The 20,742-nt window shown below is 34.8% G+C and overlaps 1 pseudogene; it reads right to left on the reverse strand.

The window, feature by feature from the left end:
• Nucleotides 1-7,172: 7,172 nt before the first annotated feature.
• Nucleotides 7,173-7,682, reverse strand: LOC128931481 (RWD domain-containing protein 2B pseudogene; annotated as a pseudogene).
• Between the last annotated feature and the right edge of the window lie 13,060 nt (nucleotides 7,683-20,742).

Genomic DNA, 20,742 nt, shown 5'->3' on the forward strand with positions numbered 1-20,742 from the left:
CTATTGGGGCATAGCACAGGCATTATTATGCTTACATTACTTCCGCTGATAGTATGACCTGAGATAGTATTTGCTGAGAACTGAAACTAAGACTTAAGTGAGAGTTCAGCTTCTTCTGCACTGTGAGGAAGCCAGAATTCTTCTATTCTGGAAACCACCTGAAGCAGGCAGTCAGACAAACACCTCGGTAGATGTAGAAGGGTAACAAGATCAATAAGGTAATTGTCTAATAAAAAATCTAAAAAGTCCCAGCAGGCCGGGCACAGTGGCTCACACATGTAATCCCAGCACTTTGGGAAGCCAAGGTGGGCAAATCACCTGAGGTCGGGAGTTTGAGATTAGCCTGACAAACATGGAAAAACCTCATGTCTACTGAAAATACAAAATTAGCCTGGCATGGTGGTGCATGCTTGTATTCCCAGCTACTTAGGAGCTGAAGGCAGGAGAATCACTTGAACCCAGGAAGCAGAGGTTGCAGTAAGCAGAGATTGTACCATTGCACTCCAGCCTGGGCAACAAGAGCAAAACTTCATCTCAACAACAACAAAAAAGTAATGAATAACAATGAATAAAGTGACTATTTCTTAGTAGCAGCCAGCCCAGCATAACAGGCAAAACCCCATCTTTAATTTTTCTAACAGAATAGGTTGACATCGTACCTCCACAAAATTCGATGAGATCACAAACCTCTGAATATTTCTAAAGTTTATATTCTACTTTCTGGCAAGTATATTTCTTACCAATGTATGGAGAATACCTGCTTCTTTCTTAATCACTGAAGCTTTTAAGTAAATTGTCATTAATACTGTGGAACAGGATGATTGTGAGATGATCAAATTTAATAAGAAGTAAACTATCAGGATTATAAATTGTTACTTACCCTAAGTCACCACAGCCGTAGTGTATATCTATTACCTATTAAAATGAATATAATATACTTGCATCTTATAATTAATTGCTGCCTTTGGCCTATGCCATTTTTGAATGCTGTCTGTGGCAATTTCTTACAATAATAGTTCTCAATCAATCCCATCTCCTATATCCACATTCTTGTGTTCCCAGCATGGTGATGCTGGGCTTGGTCATGAGGTTTTTCTTGGCCACTGAGATAGTAGCATTTATGACAAGCAAATAATTGAAAATCTTTGTATTTAAGATTTAAGTGCTTGCTCTCTAATTTCTGAAAACTCTTCTATTATTATATAAAAAAGTTATATTAGGCTCCTGGAAGATGATGGCATCTGAAGAAGGGCTCTGGTGCTTCCAACTATACCATCATTCTGTTAGAAAACCAAATACATGCAGAGCCCAACCAACACCCAGGGAGAACTAGGTATCTCATGTAAACACCACCCAAAGTGGAAAGTCTCAGAACTGTAATTAAGTGATCATTTTAGGTCTCTGTGTTTGAGGCAGAAACATATACTCATTACAGAAATTAATGGAGGGAATTGGGAACTATAAGAAAAATCTAAGACATATGGCAGAGTCTGTGAAACTGGGGGGATAATGGACATGGAGAAAAAACAAAAAATAGTTGGTGAAGGTAAGAAAAATGACAAATGTGTAATGGATCTTAGGAAACCTATAAGTAAACTGCTACTAGGCACTGGAAAAATGGTGCCTCATGCAGTTAACAAATTATCAAAACGTTGCTTGCAGTAACTGTGAAGCTGTAAAACATACCGAATGAACATGTGAATCTTGCCTTCTAGAGAAAATATTAAAAAGGCTCAATCAACTTCTTTTCATCATGTATGAAAAGATGTGGGCAAATACATTAGCTATTCGAAGAGAAAGGATTAAAAGGCACACATCCATAGCAATTCTGAAATCCAATAAGGAGAAGAACATTATCAGGTTCTTCTCAAGGGGCAGGAATGTTCCTTCCTGATTTCTGTGAGGTCCTTCCTAATTCAGTTTTTCTCTGTGGCCTTTAGGCAGATATATAATTAATACAGAAACTGGTGTTTGTAACTGGGGACTATGAAAGGAAATAATTAAAGAAAAGGCAGAGAGTTCAGGAGTTGCTAGCATCTCTAATACTTTCAGCCAGAAAAAAAAATTCTTAAAAATTAAAAAAGAATAATCTCATGGCAAATCAATTGTGTGACCATAAAATCACTTTATTAAAGAGCTTGGAACGATTTTAGGAGGTCTATGAGACCCTACTAGTCATACAAAAGGGTCTTTAAACAAACTCGGATTCAAAATATTTATTTTTAAATGAATTAAGAATATATTTGGGTCATTATTGAACTACCATAAGAACTATGGGAAACAAAAAATTTTAAACAGAGGTGTACTGCCAAAGAAATTTTAGATAGACTGAAAGAAGCAGCAATGTTCAAAATGAAGTGGTCTCTAAGGTCTCAAAAGGAAGAATTTCATTGAGCAAGATGTAGTGTGAGAAAGTAGCTCATATGAAAACATATGTAATTTCTGAAAAAAAAAAAGAAAGAAAGAAATAGAATCTCAGAGGGAAGCCCAGCGAGTCCAAAAAGTTGAGGCAAGAGCCACAAAATCAATGATAGACTGGACAAGGAAAACATGGCATATGTACACCATGGAATACTATGCAGCCATAAAAGGGATGAGTTCCTGTCCTTTGTAGGGACATGGATGAATCTGGAAACCATCATTGTAAGCAAACTGATACAAGAACAGAAAATCAAACACTGCATGTTCTCACTCATAGGAGGATGATGAACAATGAGAGCACATAGACACAGGAAGGGGAGCATCACATACTGGGGTCTGTAGTGAGAGGCTAGTGGAAGGACAGCAGGAGGTGGGGAGGTTGGGTGAAGGACAGCAGGTGACTGGGGGACAGAGGCAGCAAACTGCATTGCCATGTAAGTACCTATGCAACACGCCTGCATGATCTGCACATGTACCCCAGAACCTAAAATTAAAAAAAAAAAAAAAAAAAAAAAAAAAAAAAGGAAAACATGAATTAGGAAGCACTTCTAGGAATCAGAAAGAAACATCCTCTACCGTTTTAGTATAACCTGATAAGATGCTTCTGGTTAGATTTCAGAATTGCTATGGACCAGAAATGAATATGTGGCTTCCAAACCTCCCTGTTGGAATAGGAATATTTATTGAAGTTAACTAGCTCCTATCTCATCACAGTATATAGGGTAAGTGTTGAATAATTAACTTATTTTTTCTTTATAGTTCTTCAAACATTAAGATTGCTGATATCTAATATAAAATAATAAAATAAAAATTAATCCAGATTGTAGTAGCATCACTAAACTCATTTTCTTAATGAGAAACTCTGAATTATTTCCAAGTTATACTATAAAGTTCAAAGAATTCAAAGTTTTTAAAATCATATCACAAATCATGTCCTTAGACACATCGCACACGTTGGTAACTGTTAGTTTTTAATTTCGGCAAAGTTGAGCTGTTTTGAATTGTAATTTTGGAGTTCAGGAATGATTCTGTGTTACCTGGATGATTTCTTACAAAGGATTATTTTATTTTGCAAGTTGAAAAACATTTTGTTCTTACTTGGAACAACTCATGGATTTCAGTGACTTTCCTCATCACTGCTGACATTTTGGTGATCAGGTCAATAAGTACAAGCATTCAATTTTCCTATTCCCCAGTAACTTTCTTTCTATGTTATGTTAATTAAATAGTTTCAGTTATATATATGTAAATTTCTACATTGTTATTTTTCTTTTCTTTTCTATTCTTTTCTTTTCTTTTTTTGAGACGGAGTTTCGCTCTTGTTACCCAGGCTGGAGTGCAATGGCGCGATCTCGGCTCATCGCAACCTCCGCCTCCTGGGTTCAGGGAATTCTCCTGCCTCAGCCTCTTGAGTAGTTGGGATTACAGGCTTGAGCCACCGCACCCAGCTAATTTTTTGTATTTTTAGTAGAGACGGGGTTTCACCATGTTGACCAGGATGGTCTCGATCTCTTGACCTTGTGGCATTTCAATCTTGGGAGGCTGCTTGTTAAGATTTTTTTTTTTACTGGTAGTAGTCTTTTTCCTAATATTAACAATGTAAAATTTACCCCCTCCGGTTGTTCATCACATAAAAAAATGTGGGCACATTTTTTTAACTTAGTGAATAAGCAGAAATATTTGTTTATTTCATAATGTATAAATCTTATCTCAAGAAAACCAAAAACAAATACTAAACTATGTGATGGTACAGATAATGAAGTATTTAGGAGGAAATCTATTGATGTCTGAAATTTGAATGCAACAAAAAATAAGAAGGGATAATGGGTGAATAGGGTGATGGATAGTGGATACACATATGAAAAGAAATCATGGTAAAATATTAATGGTAAAATGTGGCTGATGAGTATATGGAGTTTTGTAGTATAAATCGTTCCAGCATTTGTGTGTGTATAAAAAATGTTCACGATAAAAGTTTCAAAACAGGTTTATGATCCTCCCGAATGTATAGAAATTATGACTCTTGGAAGGGCGCGGTGGCTTACGCCTATAATCCCAGCACTTTGGGAGGCCGAGGCGGGTGGATCACGAGGTCAAGAGATCAAGACCATCCTGGTCAACATGGTGAAACCCCGTCTCTACTAAAAATACAAAAATTAGCTGGGCATGGTGGCGCATGCCTGTAATCCCAGCTACTCAGGAGGCTGAGGCAGGAGAATTGCTTGAACCCAGGAGGCGGAGGTTGCGGTGAGCCGAGATTGTGCCATTGCACTCTAGTCTGGGTAACAACAGTGAAACTCCGTCTCAAAAAAAAAAAGAAAAAGAAAAGAAATTATGACTCTTTTACAGCAATTTTCTGATAAGTCTCTCTTTTTTTTTTTTTTTTGGAAAACTAACATATGCTGTGACTGGTGTCTTTAAACATTATGAACAACTTAAATTTCTTCCTAAAATACTTCATTATTTTTCCTGTTTGTGTTTCTTCGGTGTGGTTTGATTTTTGGGCTGTGGTTTTTTCAATAAACGATTCTGATTCATTGTCAGGTTCTTTAAAAAATCGATCAGAACTTTATAATCAGCAGAAGCGTTAAAATTACATGACTTATCTTGTATTTTCCTTTAGTAACTGGGACTCAGATGATTTTATTTTATCATCAGGGATGAGAAGTCTCAGGAAACAGGAAAAAATATGATCAAGATATCTAGTGCAGGATATCACAAGACCTTAGATAGGCAAAGCCCTGGAAACCCCTCTTTGTAGATTGGTAACAGTCATGTCTCATCTTTCTTTCCTGCCAAGTGCTATTAAACAGCATTTATTTCTTTCTCTTGCTTACTAGATAAGAATATTGGTAGCAAGTTATGTCCTTTTCATAACCAACCTCTGATAAGGTTCTGAGTTTATATGGCTAATTAAGATAAGGACAGTACTCAAGTGCATGGATTATTGCCTTTTCAATACATTACATTGATCACATGGATTTGTTGAGCTCCAAATTTCATCCATACCCCTATTTGTAAGCTTATGGAAGCTTATGGATCTTGTTTGATCGAGATATACGTAAATTAAGTAAAGTACTTAATAATGCATGTGTAACATCCACATAGATGTCTGGCTATTGCACATGCTCAAAAAACATTTGTCAAGATAAAGAAATGAGACATGTACATTTCAATTGGCTTAGCCATCAGTCTTGCCTAGTTGTCAGTATGATGTCAATATCCATGTTCTTTCTTGAGTATTATCCCTGATATGCTTGCATTTTTGGTGCTTCCTTGTATTACCTTTTGCTTTTACATGAATCATATGACCTGTCCTGTGTTGACTACTTGCTCTATATCTCAAAATATAATATTTTGATTCATGATAGTCTCAAGGAGGGTTCTCTCCTATCATGTGTTGCTAAAATAGAAAATAATCACTTGTTTCAAATAAGAGATACAATATAATATAAAAAAATTAAAGGAGGAAAGCATAAATCAGTTTTGTTCTGGGTTTTCCACTTTCTTTCCCTCTTAAATAGTTTTAAGTCTTTAGTTTTTATAGTTTTATTACTTTCCCCATGCTTTGATATCTAATAAATTAAATGAAGTTCTTGACCTGAGGCATGGCTACCCAAACTTAAGGCATATGAAATTTATATACTTAGTGAAACAATTTAAATCACAAAACCAAAACAAAAAGATATCTAATACCAAATATGTTTATTTCTTTATTCCATTTCCACACAGAGAATTACTGTATAACTATAGAATGTACTTTGAGAGAAGTAACACATATGATTCATATACAACTTCCTTAGAAGGTAATTTTTTAAATAGTCTTTCAAAAGTGAAAATTACACTTTTAAGATAAAAATATTCAATTTATTTTCTTTCTTTCTTTCTTTCCTTCTTTCTCTTTCTCTCTCTCTTTCTTTTTTTCTTTCTCTCTTTCTTTCTTTTTTGAGATGGAGTCTTGCTCTGTTGCCAGGTTGGAGTGCAGTGGCGCAATCTCGCCTCACTGCAACCTCCACCTCCAGGGTTCAATCAGTCCTTCTGCCTCAGCCTCCCAAGTAGCTGGGACCACAGGCGGGTGCACCACACCCGGCTCATTTTTGTATTTTTAGTAGAGATGGGGTTTCACCATGTTGGCCAGGATGGTCTCAATCTCTTGACCTCATGAATCCGCCCTCCTTGGCCTCCCAAAGTCCTGGAATTACAGGCATGAGCCACTGCTTCTGGCCTAAATTAATTTTCAACATAAATGTTGAAACCATAAATTTGAGAGATAGTAACATACCTATTAATTACAGAGAACATTCTTGAAGAATGCATTTTCTTTTTATAATTGCAACTCTCCTCATTTAGTGTATAATGTAGCCAAATATTTGAAAAGTCTGTAACAAGTTATAGATGAATGCAGAAAATGTATATTCTTTTATAGTTTTAATCCCAAGCCTAATTACATGACCATCAGTTAAAACATTTGTGAAGGTCATGTTGGTAGTATAATTTGCCAGTCATTCCCACTCTGCTTCTCCCTTAACTGCCTCCACTAAAGACAACCATTTTTTATAATTCGAAGCTCAGGTCAATCGTGATTTATTTTTAACAGATGCATTCCAGTTATACTACTTTTCTTTCCTGCCCCTTTCCCACATTCTAGAATGAAAATAAAATAAAATTACTCACTCTTTCAAGAAAGAGTGGGAAATCAAAATCAAAAGATCAAAAATGACAGACTCTTTCAACTACTTTTCTGCTTACTGTCATTCCATATTAAAGAACATCTGGAAAACATCTGCACATCCTCTGGCATTTAAGAACTGCTGCAGCAGACCACAGTTCATGTGGCTACCTCTGGCTCCCTTAACAGGGAAGACTTTTTCTTCAAATGTGGAAAATTTCCTCAGTCTTTCAATTTCATCATCTGAACCATTAGAAGGAATGTCTTCTCAATGGCAAATTAAAATTATCTTTCAATTTAGTTTTCTGAATCATAATAATTCTTTCCAGGTACTTTGTGAGCCTTCTACACAAACAGCATCAGGTTCTCTAGGCATGCTACCCCAAGGAGAGAAAGTTCTTATGCTCACTCTAAAATCTTCCTTTGTTTACATTTGTTTTAGGAGTGATGGCTGTAGATCCAGAGTCTCCTGAAGATGAGATCAACTGACTGGATTGTACTACATGGTGGGAAAAGGTGAAGTATCTCTGCCGACATAGCCAGAAGAGTGTTCTGTAACCCACTCTGGTACTCGGTATAGAATCTGTGACATTTTTCTTTTTTTGCAAGCTTGCAGTCAGATCTGTGTTCACCTGACTCTATTTAATAAGAGTAATCTTCTCAAAAATACTTTACTCTGTGAAATCAAACACCTTCGGGTCAGTAGTGTCTATGTGGTATTCTTTCTCATTTTTTTTAAAGGTTTATTGAACAGCATTACATGTAGACCTTCATCCTTCATGCCTTCCTTTGCTTTGTATTTAGTCCTGAGCCATGGTCCTCTTACTGCCGGACCCTGGGTCCCTTGGCTGCGCAGAGAGCTCAATTTTCATTGGAACGGAGCCTCAAAATTCTAGGATTCTGTGACCCAAGACTAAGCGCTCCTACAGGGTGGCCCAGGGGAAAAATGTGACCTCTCGACTTGTGCATGTAAGTGCTTATATATCAACCTGTCATTCTTCTTTTGGAATTCTGGAGTGACTTCTAGTGGCCTCCAAAATATTCCTCATTTACAACTTTAATATTTCTTCCTAGTCAGCTATGTTAGTCACCCTTACAGTTCAATATCCTTCAATATTGGGTTTTAAGCAAGAAATTATATTTGTTCTTTATTGTAACCTAAACAATGTCAGTAATATTTTTCCTAAGTGTGAAAAATTATTTCCAGTCATTTATCTTTCTTAAAAAAACGTTGTATGCCATTTCTTACAAGTAACCATTCCAGGAAACAAATTACTTGAAATATTTCTGCCCAATTATTTTTGCTGCCTAAATTGCATTTCACTTAAATCTTCAGAGTAATTCATGTGTAAATTTGTTTTCATTTGTGTGTCTTCTGTGTTTGTGTGTAGTCTTCCGGACTGCAAGTTTCTCAAGTTAAAAAACACTCCATCTCGTTCTATGGTAATTACTATGAGAATGAGGACTGAGAAAAATAAGTATTTATCCAATATTAATGTTCCCTTTATCAAGAAGATTAACAACTTAATTTCTCAGTCATCAACACTTGGCATTACACTAGGTTGAGTGTATTTACTCTTAATCCAATAATCAATAATTTAACACACCAGAGACTGTTTAGGGTTTTTTTTTTTTAGTGTATTTAGACCTTTACTGCATAAAATTTTACCTTTCTCATTCTGTTTTCTTAGGACTCCAGCATCAATACAGGTAAACATTTTTAATAGTACATGATGAATGTCCCTACTCTTCCCCTTGGTGCCAACTAAAAGCTCCCATGAGAATAAATGAAGACGTCTTCACAAGTCCCAGTACTATGTATTATGCTTATATTCCAAGAATAATACAAAAACCTTATAATTTAAATATTTTTTCTTGCATGACTTATGAAGTTTTAAGGAGAGCTTGTTACAAACTCTAAATACAGGGAGCTTATTATTTAGTTCGAAAGCCATGACTCAGCACATTCATAAGACCACTCTCATTACCAGGCTGCATTCTATCAATGGAAAGTGAAACGAGGACCATGGAAATGATTTCCAAAAAATAAAAAAAGAAAAAGAAGAGCTGGGTCATCTTCTAGGTCATGACATTATTTATTTAAATTCCCCTTCAAATATTGTCTTCAAAACATGTGTAAAGAAAAGACATGTAAATTAAAATTTCTCTCTTTTCCAGGGACATATAAACTAGAAATATTGCATAAAATCCTTTTATCCTGTTGAATATTTTTTTAATTAAGCTTGACTTAACAGTTCTAGAGAACTACAAATATTACGTGAGTTATACAGAAGCCTTAAACTATATGAAATTAAAGTAAGTGTTGACTTGTACTTAGAAATGAAAGAAACTGAAGACTTCAGAAATTTTTCAAGATTAAAATAAAACTGGATTGAATTAGAAATATTCAAAAAATCCGCCAAATGTATTATATATTACATTTATTAATATGGTGTCACTATTGCCTCAGTTACACTGGCAAATACCTGACTTCTGTGTGATAGTAATGTTTTTGGAAAATACACTTTGATGTTTGATCAAAGTGTATTTTCAAAGTGTATCAAAATATATTTGATTTCTCTCATATCTAAGATTAATATGCAGCCTGTCCCAGAGTGCACAATATTGGTATTGCCGCCACATCTATATACCTTGTATGAGAAGAACAGATATAAAGGGGTAATGGAAGCCTGCTGGCAACACAAAACCTAAATTATACCCTATTGTTTCCTCTTCAAAATTCAATGTTTAAATAAAAACAGTTAATGACTTTCACTACAAACAACACTTGCCTGGTATTTGCATATTTAGAAAAATGAAATGAATGAAATGTCCATTCAAATTTATAATATGATGCAATTTCAGTCCCTCACATACTATTATTTGGAACCCCAGGTTAGAGATTTAGGTATAAAAACGAAGTCCCCTTGGACTTTCATAGTCCACACCTTTTCTCCCTTCTCTCTTTCAATTCCTGTGAGCCAAGAGATTGAGATGTTTGAAAAATTGACACTCTTTCCATATCCAGCCACAAAATGTCAGTGGGTTGCAATATTCTGTTTCACTGACTGTAGTATGATTTTATTTGTCCATACCAGGGGCGTTTTCTCATTGTTCTACCTTTATCTGACTTTCTAGCCACTCTCTCATCCTTCTCTTATTCAGGGTCAGTAAATGCTAAGTAGATTAGCAGTAGAAAGAGGATAGCTTTTTCATGTAGTTTAAAATGTTTAACCTGAATGGTTGGTACTAGCTGGGATCTTCATGGAGCTACATTTGAAAGCTCCTCTCTAGCAGCTCACTGTCCTGGCATTTCTAGTATCATCCTCTAACCTTCCTCTAAGTTTCCCTTTGGCAATTACTCAGACTCTTATTTAGTGTCTGCAGGCACTTCAGAAAATTGTACATGCAGACCACCTCCAATTATGAACATCGATTTTCTTTTCTCTGTTAGAGACTCTCCTTGGGTGGCAATAATCATGAAGTCTGCCTCCTTAGGGCTTTTTTCTTTGTTTTTCTCTCTTTAACGATACTTTTACAAGGGTCATGATGAAAACAGTCTGAAAAATTTCTTTCCGATTTTTTTTGTGAAAAAATCTGTTGTGCTAATTTGACACTTTCTCCCCTTTTATAATAGACTACTGTGGTCCTGTTTTTCAATTAGAATTTTCTGATTAATTCATGATTTAAAGCATCTTTATCTCTTCAAGGAATCAGATTCAGTTAACCTGGAGTAACCTCAATTTTGTACACAACATAAGTAATTCATTCTTTATTTCTCCCTTTTCATACAGTCATGCTTAGATGATCTTTTTCCAGTAAACTTAGGGAAACTTTAAAGGAGGATTTAGGTAAAACATTGTAAGAGCAGAAAGCTAATTGGAATCTCAATAAAAAAATTAGTTACCGTATTCTACAACAATAAAGAGGTCAAACAAATCTCCAAGGTATTTTGCCAGCAATATATTTGCATTAGAAAAGATCAATAGAAGGTAATACAACAAATTAATTTAGAAAGGTAAAATTTATTTGGCAACCGTTATACTACCCTTGGGGTGGTGTTGCTGATAGAATTAATATTAGTTTTTTTCATATAATTAATCTTATCTCTGCTTTGTACTGCATGGTCAAACAGAGTTCCCTGTAACAGTATTAGCTATGCGTTAAGGTACAAAAACACCTTATCTGAAACTTTTCTGGAAACAGAAGCATGGAGTTCACAGGGTAACTGGTTGAAGCTATGCTTGTGTGTTTCTTATTTCTTATTTTTGACACTTTAATTTTAGAGGCATGTATAATGTATTTTCAACCAGAGACCCATGACACATTTCTTTCTCTTCTGTCTATTTTTGGGCACAAATATTTGGAAGAATTCACGTTCCATTTGAAATCATCTAGGTTGTTTGCCAGGTTCATTCCACAATAAAAGGAGGAAATGTATGGCGTACATGCTGCTTCACAACTTTCTTCATGTTCATTTTCTGGATTTGATCAATATCTTCTCACAACATGTTTTTCCTTATCAGTTTTTAGTATTTTATCTAATAATTTATACAAAAAAATAATCCCCACAGGTTTTTTTATAATTGTTCACCAGAATAATTACATTTTTTAAAAATAATTATTCATATGCTTTGAAATTTTTATGTGTGATGATAGGGACATTTAATGGAGTGCATATATTTTTTAAGGCCAAATTCAGATATTTTTTGGGAAAAAACTGTTTCCATAGGCCTTATATAACTTCAGCATTTAAATCATACTCCTCAAGTGTTTTCTCATCCTGGGCATCAGAGTCTATATGAAGAGTCAGGAAACATCTACTGAGTGCCAGTGTACTAATTTTCTGATTGCTGCTGTAAACAAATGTCCACGAATTCAGTGGCTACAATTAGCACAAATTTACTTTCCCACAGTCTTGATAAATAAAAAGTCTAAACTGATTGAACAGGGCTAAATGAGAGTATCATCAGGGATGCCTCCTTCTGGAGACCCTAAAGGGAGAATCATTTATTTATTTATTTATTTATTTATTTATTTATTCTCTTTTAGCTTCTAGAAGACACCTGCATTTCTTGACTATTGATAACTACAGCTTCTTACATCCATCATCACCTCTCCTATGGTTTCTTTGCATCCTGCTTCCCTCTTATAGACACCCTTGTGATTACCTCACACACCCCAGGATAATACGTACTGGAGTCTATGGCCTGAAAATTTTTAAATATTTATAATTTAATTGTGCCTTTTTCTCCCTAAAGTGTCTTTGCACCTCTTCCCATTTCATAGCTAGGAAAAGTGAGAGAAGAATTAAAGAATCACAGATATACATTTTTCTCATGCTTCTCTTTTTCTCTTAGAAGTCCTTTTTGTTTTTTTACAGTTACTCTGGAAGCAAGGAAAATAACAAAGCACTTACTATACTCCTAAAATTGTCATTAAAGTTCTTAATATAATTTTTGCTTTTTGTTTAGTTGAATATCATGTTAAAATTCTTATGCTAAACCAAATAAATAGCCAAAACCCATGGACTCTTGACAATTGTTTCATAAAACTCAATATATGTGATCAATTCTCAATGTATTTTCGAACTTTTAAGGTACCATGTTTGTAAACTCTTATTTAAAAAAATCAGTGATGGAAAGCTTTTGGCTTTGAGATTTGACTTCATTTTGCAAAACAACCAGAATATTGTTGAATCATAGCTGATTAATCTAATTTTAGTTAGTTACATTTAGTTTTTGGATAGTTAGCACAAATCAAGAGATTAACACTACAGGGCAAATATTCTCAAACTCATAAATTTGCTTTGAGATCCAATTCATGAAACAAGTTCAAAAATACTTTAGATACAAATAAGATACCTGAAGCAGGAAACTATTTTTAAAATTTTTATTTTGGTAAAAAGACTGTAACATAAAATTTATCATCTTAGCCATTTTTCAGTGTGCAGTTTTTTATGCTAAACCATTCTTTCCCTGGTGGACATTTGGATTGCTTTCTTGCTCTGAAGTTTAATTAGATCCCATCTGTCTATTATATCTTTTGTTGCCAATGCTTTCGGTGTTTTAGTCATGAAGTCCTTGCCTATACCTATGTCCTGAATGGTTTTGCCAAGGTTTTCTTCTAGGGTTTACAGTGTTAGGTCTTATGTTTAAGTCTTTAATCCATCTGGAGTTAATTTTAGTGTAAGGTGTCAGGAAGGGGTCCAGTTTCTGTTTTCTGCATGTGGCTAGCCAATTATCAAAATACCACTTATTAAACAGGGCATCCTTTCCTCATTGCTTGTTTCTGTCAGATTTGTCAAAGATCACATGGTTGTAGATGTATGACATTGCCTCCATGGCCTCTGTTCTGTTATATCGGTCTATATCTCTGTTTTGGTACCAGTACCATGCTGTTTTGATTGCTGTAATCTTGTAGTATAGTTTGAAGTCAGGTAGTGTATGCCTCCAGCTTTGTTCTTTTTGCTTAGGATTGTTCTGACTATGCAGGTTCTCTTTTGGTTCCATATGAAGTTTGAAGTGGTTTCTTCCATTTCTGTGAAGAAGGTCATTGGTAGCTTGATGGGGATAGCGTTGAATCTATAAGTTACTTTGGGCAGTATGGCCATTTTCATGATGTTGATTCTTCCCAACCATGAGCATGGAATGTTTCTCCATCTGTTTGTGTCCACTCTTATTTCATTGAGCAGTGGTTTGTAGTTCTCCTTGAAGAGGCCCTTTACATCCTTTGTTAGTTGTATTCCTAGGTATTTTATTCTCTTTGTAACAATTGTGAATGGGAGTTCACTTTTGATTTGGCTCTTTTTTAGTCTGCTATTGGTGTATAGGAATGCTTGTGATTTCTGCACATTGATTTTATATCCTGAGACTTTGCTAAAATTGCTTATCAGTTTCAGGAGATTTTGGGCTGAGATGATGGGGTCTTCTAAACATACAAGCATGTCATCTGCAAATAGAAACAATTTGGCGTCTTCCTTTCCTAATTGAATACTCTTTATTTCTTTTTTGTTTTTAAATCTGATTGCTCTGTCTAGAACTTTCAATACTATGTTAAATAGGAGTGGTGAGAGAGGGCATCCTTGACTAGTGCCAGATTTCAAAGGGAATTCTTCCAGTTTTCACCCACTCAGTATAATATTGTCCTCCTTTTTTCAGAGATACCCTGCCTAGCAAGGAGGTAGTCTAATCAGAGTCTGCCAGCAGAGGCATTGCTCTGTTTTTAAATATTTTAAATATTAAATGTGTTTTCTTATTTGACACACTTATTCTTTACGAATATGTTGTTTAATTTCCATCAATTTGAATTTCCCAGTTTTACTACTTTTATTAATTCCTAATTGTATCTTGTTTTAGCTGCATAGGAAGATGTATATAATATCTATATTTGGGAACTAACATAATTTCTATTCCATAAAATGTCCTATTCAAACTTGGAAAGAATGTGTATAAAGTTGTTGTTCAGTGGAGTGTTTTTATACATATCTAGTTAATTTATTGCCTTGTTTGTTTATGTCCTCTAATTCCTTATTTATCTTCTCTCTGGATGTGCTATCTATTATTGAGATTGGAGTCTTGTTGTCTCTAATTATGATTGCAGAATCTTTTTCTCTTCAATTCTATTAGTTTTGTTAATATATTTTGATGGCATGAATTAGCTTTTAAATGTATATCACTGTTATGGCTTCTTGCTGTATTAGAACTTACAGATATATATATTGTTCCTCTTTGTCTCTTATAACTGTTTAATTTTAAAGTTCATTTTGTCTGATATTACCATAGTCGTCTCTGCTGTCTTTTGATTGCTTCTTGCTCTAAATAACTTTTTTAATCTTCTCACATTCAATTTATTTGTGTCATTGGATCTAAAAGGTGTCTCTTACTGACAGCATATAGTTAGATTGTGTGCTTTCATCTATTCTTTCAATCTATCTTTTCATTGGAGAGTTTATTTATATTGAAGGAAATTACTAATAAGAAAGGACTTAAAGGACTTAATCCTATCCTTTTGCACTTTGTCTTAATTCTATCCGTTTGCTCTTTGTTTTCGATTTATCTTGTCATTTCCTTTTCTTTTTTTTAAGAGACAGAGTCTCAGTCTGTCACCCAGGCTGGAGTGCAGTGGTACAATCTCAGCTTACTGCAACCTCTGCTTCCCGGGTTCAAGCAATTCTCTGCCTCAGCCTCCTGAATAACTGGGACTTCAGGCAAACACCACCATGCCCAGCTAGTTTTTTGTATTTTAACAGAGATGATTTTTCACAATCTTAGCCAAGATGGTCTTTATCTCCTGACCTCATGATCCACACACCTCAGCCTCCCAGAGCTCTGGGATTACAGATGTAAGCCACCATGCCCAGCCCTGTCTTTTAGTTCTCTTGTCCCTCATTTCCTGTATTATTGTCTTTTGTTTTTAGTTGATTTTTATAATACAATGTTTAAATTTCTTTCTCATTATATTTGTGCATTTTCTTTTTTTGAGTTGAAAACTGGTGATTTTATAATTCTGGCATTATTTTTGCATTTGTTAATAGAATTTTTCTTTGCTTGTGTGTCTTTTTGTCTGCTTGTTTAATGCGGCACTATTTACAATAGCAAAGACTTGGAACCAATCCAAATGCCCATCAGTGATAGGCTGGATAAAGAAAATGTGGCACATATACACATGGAATACTATGCAGCCATAAAAAGCATGAGTTAATTTCTTTGCAGGGACATGGATAAAATTAGAAATCATAATTCTCAGCAAACTGACAAAAGAACAGAAAGCCAAACACTGCATGTTTTTACTCATAATGGGTGTTGAATAATGAGAACTCATGGACACAGGGAGAAGAACATCACACACTGGGGCCTATCAGGGGTAACGGGACTAGGGGAGGGATAGCAGGGGGTGGAAAGATTGGGGAGGGATAACACTAGGAGAAATACCTAATGTAGATGATGGGGGATGGATCAACAAACCACCATGGCATGTGTATTCCTATGTAACAAGCCTGCACAATCTGCACATGTGCCCCAGAACTTAAAGTATAATAATAAAAAAATGTGCATTTTCTATACCTATTGTATTTCTGGTTATTATGGAGATTACACATTTAAAATTCTAAACATATATTAGTTTAATTTGAATAAATTAAGCTTAACTTCAATAACAACAACAACAAAAATCTGCTTTTTACCTTTCCATCCCAAACCCTTTTGGTTATTAATGTCATAAAATTAGAGTTTTGCATGTTTGTGCTTCAAAACATTAATTAATAATTGCTTAAAGGGCATTACTCTCTAAAACTGAGTATAAAAACTATTTAAGTATTAAAAAGTACTTAATTTCACAGAATAATGCCTTTTAAATAATTATTAATTGATGTTTTGAGGTACAAACATGCAAACCACTGCCATGACACATGTATACTTTGGTAACAAATCTGCATGATCTGCATATGTTCCCTAGAACTTAAAGTATAATAAATAATTTTTTAAAACTTTAAGTATAAAATGTTACAAGCTATTTTTATAATAGTTTTCATCATTTGTTATGTATTTATCTCTCTTAAAATTTTCATTCATGAGGCTTTTACTTACTGTATGATTTTCTTCACCCTGAAGGCTGTTTTGAGCACTTCTTGCAGGATTCTGATCATTTCTTGCAGGGCAGGTATGGTGGCAACAAACTCCCTCAGCTTTATCTAAGAATGCATTAATTTCTCCCTTATTTTTAAAGGACAGTTTTGCCACATACAGAAATTTGGTTTACAATGGTTTTTGTTTTTTCTTTTTGTTGTTTACATTTTTAAATATATTGGCCCATTGCCTTTTGGTGACCAAATTTTGGATGAGAAATCAGCCAATAATCTTTTGAGAATCCTTTGTGTGTGATGAGTTGTTTCTCTGTCATTGCTATTAAAACTCTGTCCTTATTTTTGCCTTTTGAATGTATGATTATAATATGTCTTGAGTGCTGGTCTCTTTGAGTTAATCTTATTTGGAGTTTACTGAACTTCTTGAATGTTTATATTTATATCTTTCATCAAATTTGGGAAATTTCCAACCATTAGTTTTTTAATGATTCCCTTGTTCTTTGTCTCTCTTTCTCTCCTCCTGAGACACACAGTATGTGTATGTTTGTACATTTGATGATGTCACAGAGATCCCTTAGACACTGTTAACTTTTTATCAATGATTTTTCCCTATTTCTTAAACTTAATATTTTCCATTAACTTGTCTTCAAGTTATCTAATTCTTTCTTCTGTCTGCTCAAATCTGCCTTTGAATTCCTCTGGTACATTTTTTATTTTAGTTATATTTTTCAGCTCCAGAGTTTCTTTTTTTTTAAATTTTCATTCTCTTTAGTGGCATTTCCATTTTGTTTGTATACAATTTTCTTGTTTTTCTACATGTCTTTCTGCAGTTCTTTGAGCATCTTTAAGACAATTGTTTCAAAGACTTTGTCTAGTAGATCTGCCATGAGTTCTTATTGGCAACAGCTTTTATGTTCAATTCTTATTTGAATAGGGCATACCTTTCTGTTTCTTTGTATGCCTTGTGATTTTTTGTTTGACTGAAATGGAATGAATTTAATCATATGATAACTGTGGAAATCAGTCACTTCCCCTTCACTAGTGTTTGATTTGTTGTTGTTGTTGTTGTTACTATTGTGTTTGTCTATTGTTTCTACTTTTTTGATAGTTGTTGCCTATCTCTATATTAAGGATCAGCCTGAGGTGTAAACCCAATATGTTTTTATGTCTTTTCTGGGTTTTTTTTTTTTTCCTTTCTGTGGGCAGGCATGGTCACGTTCTAATTTTCTCCACATATTCAGGAGCTTTTGAGCATCCTAGACCTAAATGCCTGGCTCCCAAAAGGGGAAAAAAGAAAAAAATAAAGGTTGGATAAAAATAATGAACTGGCTCTTTAGATCTCTTAAAAGTTAGTTCAGCCAGATGGGGAGAGGTTTGTGACTATGGGAGATAGTTCAAAAACAATGGCTACCCATATTTTTGTTTATACTTCTATGATTGAAATCAGCAATCAGAAGTCAGGGTACAGATCCCTGATATTTGCAGGACAGGGTCATTTGTGCTCTGGCATCTGCAGGCCATGTGCATGCTCTTCCAGGAACATGTGCACAGTTGTCTACCAGGGGTTTAGAGTTGGGTAAGTGTAGTAGCTACTGTGCTCAGAGCTGAAATTGACCAAAATCAATTACCATTATCTTTCAAGTATTCCTCCTGGAAACTGCAAGCCTTTACTTGATGCTAGAGTTTCAAAATAGTAACATGAGACAGATTTTTGCCAGTGGAATTGTTGACCAGGCAGAATAGATTCCTCATGTTTCTTACTCTGCCATCTTTCCAGAATTTTCATAATATGCTTATTTTAAGTATTTTTTTTATGCATTGATTATATTCTTATGAAACCCATGGGAGAAAACACATCTTGAAAAGTTAAAGTGACTGAGCATTCTTCTAATATAAATATTATATATAATAAACTCACATAGAAACACAAATTGTATGACCTACATACATTTATAGTATATTACTTTGAAAGATTATTTTCATCTATAAGAATTTGCCACATATCTCAGAATAATAAAACATAATCTTATCTAAGTTGCAAATGATTAAACTTTCTTACATTTCTATAAGATAGATTAAATAAATGCTAGTGAATTCAAATAAATCTTCTTTAGAAATATCTATATAATAGTGAGTAATTATTATCTAATCTCTTGGCCTATTAAAAGACATATAGCCACACATGCTGTTTTATGTATTATATTAATATGTATTTTGAGGTAAATATTAATGGGCAGTAGTAATCTAAAGATGACAACATTTTAAAAACAGAGTAATTTAACAATCTCACTCTCTGTTTTCAAATAAAGTGGGATATTTCAATGAAAGTATTTATAGTAGAAATGAATTTGTCATATGAAAAGCCTTCCATGTTATGTTAAAAATAAGCTACCATATATCTTTCTTTGTATATCTTTGGTAAGGTATTTCATAAACAAGCAAAGTTACAATGGTGTTGTAAATGGCCCTCAGTTCAAATTTTCACTCTCAAATGGAAAGATAATAATGACAAGGAAGCAGGTTTACCTCTGCTTATTTGCTCTCTAAACTTTCTCCCTCTGTAGTCTGCATATGTGCAGGTGTTAGGTGGAATAATCAAACTATCCAACATTAATTTAGAAAACATCAAGCCTCGGCCGGGCGCAGTGGCTCAAGCCTGTAATCCCAGCACTTTGGGAGGCCGAGACGGGTGGATCACAAGGTCGAGAGATCGAGACCATCCTGGTCAACCTGGTGAAACCCGTCTCTACTATAAATACAAAAAAAATTAGCTGGACATGGTGGTGCGTGCCTGTAATCCCAGCTACTCCGGAGGCTGAGGCAGGAGAATTGCCTGAACCCAGGAGGCGGAGGTTGCAGTGAGCCGAGATCGCGCCATTGCACTCCAGCCTGGGTAAGAGCGAAACTCCGTCTCAAAAAAAAAAAAAAAAAAAAATCAAGCCTCGGCCGGGCGCGGTGGCTCATGCCTATAATCCCAGCACTTTGGGAGGCCGAGGCGGGTGGATCATGAGGTCAAGAGATCAAGACCATCCTGGTCAACAAAGTGAAACCCCGTCTCTACTAAAAACACAAAAAATTAGCTGGGCATGGTGGTGCGCGCCTGTAGTCCCAGCTACTCGGGAGGCTGAGGCAGGAGAATTGATTGAACCGAGGAGGCAGAGGTTGCGGGGAGCCAAGATCACGCCATTGCACTCCAGCCTGGGTAACAAGAGCGAAACTCCGTCTCAAAAAAAAAAAAAAAGAAAAGAAAAGAAAACATCAAGCCTCAATTTAGTCTGTGTGTGCACTGAGATATGGAGTTTCAGGAGAATCACTTTCTGGCTGGAGTCCAATTGTAATTTAATAAGCAGTATATTCATACCTCAAAAATTTAAATTTAGTTTTAAATAAAATATTACTAAACTTATTAGGAATTAATTGCATTTCTAATAAAAATTTTTAAAATTTCTAATTCACCATAAGTGTTCCTTGGCTGAGTGACATAAAAATCAAACAGACGTCATCCCCGAAAGAAATTGTTTATATAGAAAAGTTATGTTCAAAATTTTACAAACACCAAAGTTGACTTTTGTCTTGAGTATTCTCTTATGTTGACTAGATGTATATAGAAAATGTCAACTTCTATTAACATACAATTTTCTAAAGATAAAAAAAGGGTTTAGAGTATATGATCTTTTGGTATATTTCCAGTTTCAAAACATTAAGAATAAAACGAATAAGATGCCTAATTACATAAGTGTGATATGATACATACGTTTAATATATTTAAATGTATGGTAATTTTCTCTATAATTAATCAGTGTTCTCAAAGGCTAAACCGTAAGACAATTCTTATCACTATGCCGAGAGTGATACCTGGAATCTGGGAATGTGATTAGGACATATATTTAACACAAGGATTTTTTTATGCTAATGATTAGCAATCTACAGGTCATTGTTTTGCATCTGCTCAGTTCGCTTAGCTCTTTTTTTTTTTTTTTTTTTAATTTTTTATTGGATTATAGGTTTTGGGGTACATGAGCAGAGCATGCAAGACAGTTGCATAGGTACACACATGGCAGTGTGCTTT

Source organism: Callithrix jacchus, chromosome 3 (assembly GCF_049354715.1).
Source record: "Callithrix jacchus isolate 240 chromosome 3, calJac240_pri, whole genome shotgun sequence".
NCBI classification, from domain to species: Eukaryota; Metazoa; Chordata; class Mammalia; order Primates; family Cebidae; genus Callithrix; species Callithrix jacchus.